At 34.7% G+C, this 8043-nt stretch overlaps 1 long non-coding RNA gene across 1 annotated transcript; it reads left to right on the top strand.

Moving 5' to 3' along the window:
* The first annotated feature begins 7471 nt into the window (after positions 1 to 7471).
* On the top strand, positions 7472 to 8033 carry LOC307146852. The gene is made up of 3 exons (XR_013819171.1): positions 7472 to 7568; positions 7647 to 7718; positions 7980 to 8033. It is a non-coding gene; the product is annotated as an uncharacterized lncRNA (long non-coding RNA).
* The last annotated feature ends 10 nt before the right edge of the window (positions 8034 to 8043 follow it).

Raw genomic sequence — 8043 nt, 5'->3', positions numbered from 1 at the left:
TCCGCTTCCTTTCAGTTCAATTGTTTAAAAAAATGAATATGTTTATGTTGCAGCTCAAAGAATTATTCCTATAATAGGCTTTCAGTAATAGAAAGATGATCTGGTTTATGAACAAGATGAATACATGAATGCATCAGTAACCTCCCTTTCATTGTTGATAATGGCAAACTGAATTGTGTAACTTGACCAAACAGGATGGAAAGTTTTAGAGTAACAGAGGTTTGATTTAGAAAGGAAAAAAAAAATACATTTAACTTAAAGGTGCAGTGTGTGATTTTTATTGGCATCTAGTGGTGATATTTGCAAAATGCGAACAGCCATTCACTGACACCCGTTCCCTGTCTTTTCAAACTCGAATGAGAAGCTACAGTGGCTGACTTATGATAAAAAGATGTCGTCGTCTGAGTCGGAGTCTACAGAGAGTATCAAGTCAAGCCATGAGGTTTCTTTATATTATATTAAATTATATTTACTTAATTATTCAGTTAAACCACGTGTTATTGCGATTGTTATTTTTACTTGTTCATCATTGTGTTTGTCTTTGGAGAAACAACAGCAGCATCAATAAATGAAATGCTACATGACACAGTCACATCCGACTGTAAAACATTACTGTACTGTAATCAACAATGTGTTACATCTTGGTAGGGTTTGTTAATCTGGCCTAATAAACTGAACATCCCAAAAATGATCACATCTAGTGCAAGTATGATCACCGACAGACAACTTTTAAGACTCCTCCATCGCTGAAAAGCCAAGCCGATGTTTACCCATGATTTTTGCTTCTTTTTCTCCCTTCTTTTTCTTGCTTCGTCATATTTTCTCATTTTCGAATCAGATTTACCCTCCTTCGGCTCTTGTCCAATAGAATAACTGTGGTCAGTCACATTCATTTTCACGAAACTCTGCTGCTGCGTCTTTTTCTGCTGTTTGTCAATCGAGTTAGTGACGAAACACGCTCTGCAGCGCTGTTCTAGCTCTTTGTTTGCTGTCGGCTACGGTAGAAACGTGACGCCACAATATGCCAACCTTCATAGAAAGGGGTGGCCGTTGTTATGTAGATATAAATGACTCATTCTAAGTTAATACAAACATAACGGTTCATTAAGTAAGGTCTTTATACACCACTGAAAACATAGTTATGGATCTTATATTGCATTTCTGCCATTAGATCCTCAGAAAAAACACACATTGCACCTTTAACTGAAACAATATTCCCAAGAAATTGTGTTTAGCTTTAACCATTTAAATTAGAGGATTGAAAAAAGGAAAAAGAAGAAACAGCTAGAATATTTCTGAATAGTGTCACGTACTAGCCCTCTTTAGATTATGGGAAACCGGGTCAGTGGGAACAGAATTTGGAGAGAGAAGAGGAACTTCTTGTCTCCATCACCAGTAACACACTACCAGATAATGAACTTAAGTTGTTCTTTATTTAATCAAAATAAACAATAAATGTATATTTCAGGCGCCTATACCAAGCTGGTTAAGATGGGTATCAGGTATGTTTCAGTTTAGTTTGTGCCGACTCTGGGTTTTAGGCTCCATGAAAGTGGCTTGGCTTTTAGTGGTGTTCATCACAAAAGTAACTTCCACTCCACAGCCAACCTGTTTTAGAGAAGGTTATGTTCTGTGTAAGAGACGTCAACCTAACATTGGACCAGTCAGCTGTGAGCAAAGTGATGCATGCCTGACGCAATAAAGTCACTTCCACCGTTTCACAGATTTTAAGACAATATCATCTGGCTTTTAGCAATGAATTATTTAAATTATTTTATATTATTTATGTAATTATTACACGCTTAATCCATTACACATGAGCAATTTTATTTCAACAATTATTATTAAGCATTTAGTTTAAATGTGTGTACAGATCATATGTAATATAAATACGCTTTCATAATCAATACATAGAGCTTTATAAATGACTACATGTGAGCTTACATGTTCAAATCTCTGTATACCTATATTATCTACTTGATAACTTTCACTTGCACTGATATAGCAAGATATTTTCTTCTTGCTATGTAAATCCATTTACAGTATATAATTCATATTCTTCAATGTCTTAATCTTTGGGAGAAGAGAAAATTGAATCGCACTGACTCTCTCGTGAGAAGTGAATCGCATGTTTCAAGGCTTGTGACTATTTGTTCGCTACTGATGTCACACTTTAATGTGTACACACTCCACACACTCAGGATTACAGCCTGGGTTAACGGAGAAAGTTGATGGTCATTGTCATAAAGGCTGATTGAATTGGTTTGGTTTTTTCAACTCAAAACTAATCCCGTAACCCTGATTTAGTTTAACTACCGTCATGGTATGAGCCCCCGGAGGGAGCAGGGCCAAAACAACAAACAAAAGGACTCCTCACTTAACTTTAGGTATAACTTGCCTGTACATACACCAAAACAATTATTAAAAAAACAACAATTGAGCTTCCCTGGCTCCCTGACAACACAGCAAAACAAGAAAAAGCATTTTCCCTCAAACAAAATGGCACCCACCTCCTTACTTTTATATTATATAAGTGCAGCACCATCTTTAAAAATTATAGATTTATATTTTATTTAGTATATCAAATCATATGATGAGGACATAATGCAGAGAGTAACCCAAAAGGTAATTCATTTTGATGAGTAAGTTAAGTGGCTTCATGGTCTGCCTTTTGTGATCAGTTACATTCAGGAATAGTAAAGAAAGAGAAGTATTTGTAATAATTGCAATCGTTTTTATCGTTTTCCATAATGGTTCCATAATATGTAAGTGTGATTCTATAATAGAAGTGGGTCAAAACCTTTCATCAAAGTTCTACATGAATTTTGAACAATATCCGTTCTTGTCTTAGGACAACTTTGATGAACTTTTCTGATCCACTTCAAATGTTGACTACTGTATTTTCAATTCTAAAGGCTTTGAAGAATGTTAGCGCACTGTTTGAATTATTCTCTATGAAAAAGGTAAGATGCTGTGAGGTTCAGTCATTGCTCAAATAACCAAAGTTGTTTTTGTTTTTATTAAATAAGGTGAAGAAAGACTGAAAGGCTATACATTCAGTGTCAGACTATTGACAAGTTCATGTCCAAGCAGTCTGACACTCTTCTTAAATATTCCTACATCTTATTAAAGTCATTGACTTTTGAAAGAGTCTTTCCAGTATGAGACTGAAAGTGTATGATTTAATGAATGGATCTTTGCATGAGAGTAACTTTTTACCACTAAGACGTTTGCATGTATCCTAGTATTGCAAGTTTATAGGGGCTACCTTTTTGTTGCTTGCTTTTTTTTTTTTTAAAGAATGTATTTGGAAGATTAAGTGGACAGTGGTCATGTTGTGTGATGTTCGCTCTGAGATTAATACATTTAATGCCAATGTTCCTTTTAAATGTGTTAAATTATGTAATTGTTCAACATAGTGCTGATTCTACTTGTGCCTCCTAAAATTAAGAGTTAAACTCTTGTATATGTGTATGTATGTGTGTGTGTATATGTGTATATATGTATGTGTGTGTGTACATACAGTATATGTATAGTTGCTGGGAATCTTGCTTATCTAGATTAATTCTGATTTAGGTCAACTTACATTAACTATTGTTGCCATTGTAATATCAGAGCAGCCGGGACACAACAGTGCTGCACAATGAAGTGACCCAATTATGGCAAGCATTGATACAATCTCTTACAAAATAAGAAGAAATGAAACACTGCTTTAAGGTATTGTTAAGCGTTCCAGTAATGACCCACCCACAGTTATTAAAGGCACTGATAAGATGTGAGCGCTGCAGTTCAGCATCACTGTATTGAACTACTGAAGAGAGAATCTCACTGAGTTTGCTCTGATCTCAGGTAAAGTTATTTCATGTATATTATATTTAAATTACTTGTTTGGATTTTTATGGCTTACAAGTTGAACATATATAGAAACAAATCTATTGTTGTTATTCCATTTGCAGATGTATGTGTATAATCTTGAGATGTTGTCTTTACAGGGTTTGTCACAATGAGGTTTCTAATTTCACTGTGTGCGTCACTGATCCTGCTGGTTAATGGTGAGTGTTTTAGACATCTTAAAATCTATAACTGACCAAATATGTCTCATTGGATTGACACTTTCAAATATGTGAACCAATAAGATACTCCTAAATTGAAAACTTTATGCTTGAATTTTGTTTTAATAGGTGAAATAACCAATGGACCAACAGGTACAGTCATTTTTTCACTTTATAACCTTAAATTCCTCTTTCTATCTTTTGCTTTCCATTAAAATGTAGGGTAACACTTTGCAATAAGGTTCATTAGTTAACATTAGCTAACTACATTAGTTAGCATGAACTAATAATGAACTGCACTTATACAGCGTTTGTTAATCTTTGTTAATTATAATTTCAACATTTTATAATACTTTATTCAGATCTTGTTAACATTAGTAAATGCACTGTGAACTAGCATGAACAAACAATGAACAGCTGTATTTTTGATTAAATAACAAAGATCAACAAAAACAGTAACAAATGTATTGTTCATGGTTAGTTCATGTTAGTTAATACATAATGTTTAATAAATTAACCACATTGTAAAGTGTTACCAAATGTAGAAATTAAACAAGTGTAGTAGGGAATCGTTCATATAGTAAATGAGTCTGTCATAGTTGAGAAGTCTAGAACTTGCACACTTTTGAGGGGTCATTCTGTAGGTAGCCTAAATGTTTAAAAGTGCCGATGAATGATTAAATACTCTTAATTAAAATTCTTTGCGCCAACCACTTTCTGTGAAATATGTCAGACATTACATGGCCAATGTTCCCTCTGGTTTTTTTTGTTTTTTTTTTGTTCTTGCTTAGCAAACCAAATTTTCTCTATTGGAATGCAGCAACCTGTCACACATTTAAAAAGAACCCACATATATGTCTCTACAAACAAAAGGAATCATAATACATTTATTTAATGTTTAAAATACTATTTAAAATGCTCTATAGATCGTTAGATCCACAGAGCTGCTCATATGCGTCATTAAAACTGTTGTGTGACAGTAATTTCACCTATTACACAAACTTGCATGTTTATGTCTAGGTTTAATCTAGTTATTCATTAGTCAGCTGCTTATTGATGCTTTTCTGTTCTACCGTGAATAACGTGACACTTCCATAATGTGTTGTTCCCATAACAGAGATGTGCACTGTTTCTTTCGCATTTTCAAAGGCTCATAAAATATTATACTGTGGCTTGACTTGATACACAGTCAAATGGTGTAACGAAATCCACATTTTAAACCTCTTTTACTGTACCAATTTTATGGGCCTTATAGTGAGAGCTTGCTATGATTGGTCAACGCAATATGGCTGTTTTCTGATTAGCTTAAGTAGACGGTGGGTGGAGTCTACTTATTTGTGGATTTGTCTGCAGGTCTTGAAAAGTGTTTCAAAATCCACAAATGCGTGCTGTGATCCACAAATGCACAAGAAGCAAAACACAAATGAATGCCAGGCAGCAGGGACATCACTAGGATTGGAAGACAGGGGGGGCTTAGCCCCCAGGGTATTTGTAACTTGCATTTATAGAAAATCTTACAGTGAATTTGAGTAAAAAACAGCTATACTGTATATGTTTAGCTGTATTTGTCTCTTCAACCCCGTTACCATCTTCAACCCTGTTACCCTAGTCTCAACCCCGTCACACCTACATTTTAATTAATTTTTTTTTTAAGTTTATGAATAAGTAATTTAATGTTTGTTGAACTTAGTCAGAAATGTTCAGAGCAATCATAAGAATACAATTTCTGGTAAGCTACGCTTTTTTATTATTTCAATTCAATTCAATTATTGTATTTTGATTTAATATTGACTCATTTGGATAAATATTAGGTAGGCTACACAAGGTAGGCGTTAATTTTTCTCAAGAAAAAAACAACTCACCTAATGCGGTAAACATGCAGAGAGCCCTATCAGCTGGCAGTATTATTTAAGGTTAAAAATAACTCAAATTAAATATAATGCGTTTTTTTTATATAATAACAACTTTATTTAATGATATAATTAAAAATATAATAAATATGTAATATAGAACACATATTTAGCAAAATACTCTCTATTGCTCTTTTTTTCTTGCCAACTAGGCCTACGTGCTGTAGCCTATTATGTTCATTAAATGGCTTTCCTGAGGTAAATGTGACATCATTGTTCTCCAGCTATGTTATTGACCTCTTCACGCTGATAAAAAACACTGATTGATCGATATTTTGTATGAGGAATATACATTTCGGTAAGTTGTAGCCTACTACTGTATCTTTCAACATTGTTCGTGTTTTTTTACTATTAGCTAGTAGAGATGATCGGTTCACGTGCCGCTAGGGATCTGTCACGTCACATTTACAAGCGCCAAAACGGTATTTATTGTTTGAATTTCGTAATAAAATTGACCGAATCTGAGAGTTGAGATTCTTTTATATCATAAGTAACCTGCTCTGTCTAGTCTGTCGGTCTCCGTGTCCTCTTTGCTTCACGATTTTTCTGTGCGTGAGAAAATAGATGTGTGGCGTGAGAGCGTGTGAAAAGTGTCAATTGCGTGTGTCTCACTGTGAATGCGTGAGAGTTGGCAGCTCTGTCTTTGCACTGTCCAACTTCCGACTTTTCGGTTATTTTTTGTAGCTGGATATATATCATTTGTTGCGTCTAAATATGAATGAGGATACGGTTATTGATAAATCGAATTGTTATTGTTGTTCTTATTATAATTTAGGGGGGCTTAGGAACATTTTGGGGTAGCTTCAGCCCCCCTAAAATAGGCCTAACGACGTCCCTGCCAGGCAGAGGTGTATTTTTTTGTAAATCTCATTTTTATTTATTTTTGAATTTGATTTAATTTGTGAAAATCTTTACATTTATTTGTGAATCTCAATCTATTTATTGGGAACAATGCATCAATTCTAACCCCATAAAATGATATGCAGTTAAGGTTATGCATAGTAAGGCTATGGCATTGTAAGATCCATATATGGATAATTTTGGAAGGATTCGGTGTGGGTTTTACAAATTTGAAAACTTTCGTGCGTATGCAATATCTTGTGCGTACACACACTTTTAGGATGAAATCTACGTAAAGTTTTATACATGAGGCCCCTGGTGTATATGCAGGTAGATAATACAAAGTGTATAATACAGAGATCTCTTTTGTCCATGACAGTTGCTTTCCAAAGCATCAGCAGTGATCCCTGCTACAACTATGAGTCTCTGGATCGTCCCTGGAGAGCCAACAATGAAAGTAGAAATTACATTTGTGATGAATCTTTCTCCTGGAATGGCTGGTACCGGCTTTTCTACTATGGAATGGACATCCGGATGTCAGAGACCTGTATTAATTCATACAGCTGTAACACACACATCAATCTGTGGCTCAATGATCCTCACCCTCAGATAGAGGATGGAGTGGTGACCAGGGAGGTCGGTGGTAATTATTATTGGAGAAGCTGCGATTACAAGTCAAAACCCATCAGAGTGAAAGCGTGTCCAGGCAATTACTATGTCTATGAACTTGTGAATCCAGTATGGGGGTGTTCAGGATACTGTACAGGTACTGTGGTTTTTGTATTTAAGTCTTTCAAACCTTTTAAAATGATTTTTCTCATGACATGAATTTCCTTCTTTTTAGATGTCAACACTATTTCACAGGTGGTTTCCACTATAAGTCCAGATATATTCACTGGATCTACCATCACTTTGAGTAAGTTGTATAAAATATATGAGTGAATATATGATCATCTCAACAGCCAAATTTGCTCTTGTTTTTTCCAATGAAAGTTCTGCATTAAAGTTTAAATGGCAATTTGTATACATTAACTTGAACCATCACTATCTAACACAGTCATGTTATGTATAAATGGTTTATGAATATCATGATTATTTGTAGTTTGACTGGTTTAGATTTGTTCTTGTGAAGTTCATCATTGAAATGTGTTTTGGTCTCATCATCTCTCACTAACAGATTATGACCCGTGTAATAACTACAACATACTCGACAACTACTGGAGAAGCACACTCAATTACTG

This window comes from Squalius cephalus (genome assembly GCF_949319135.1).
Source record: "Squalius cephalus genome assembly, chromosome: 19".
Classification (NCBI taxonomy): domain Eukaryota; kingdom Metazoa; phylum Chordata; class Actinopteri; order Cypriniformes; family Leuciscidae; genus Squalius; species Squalius cephalus.
This window is presented reverse-complemented; position numbering and strand designations above follow the sequence as displayed.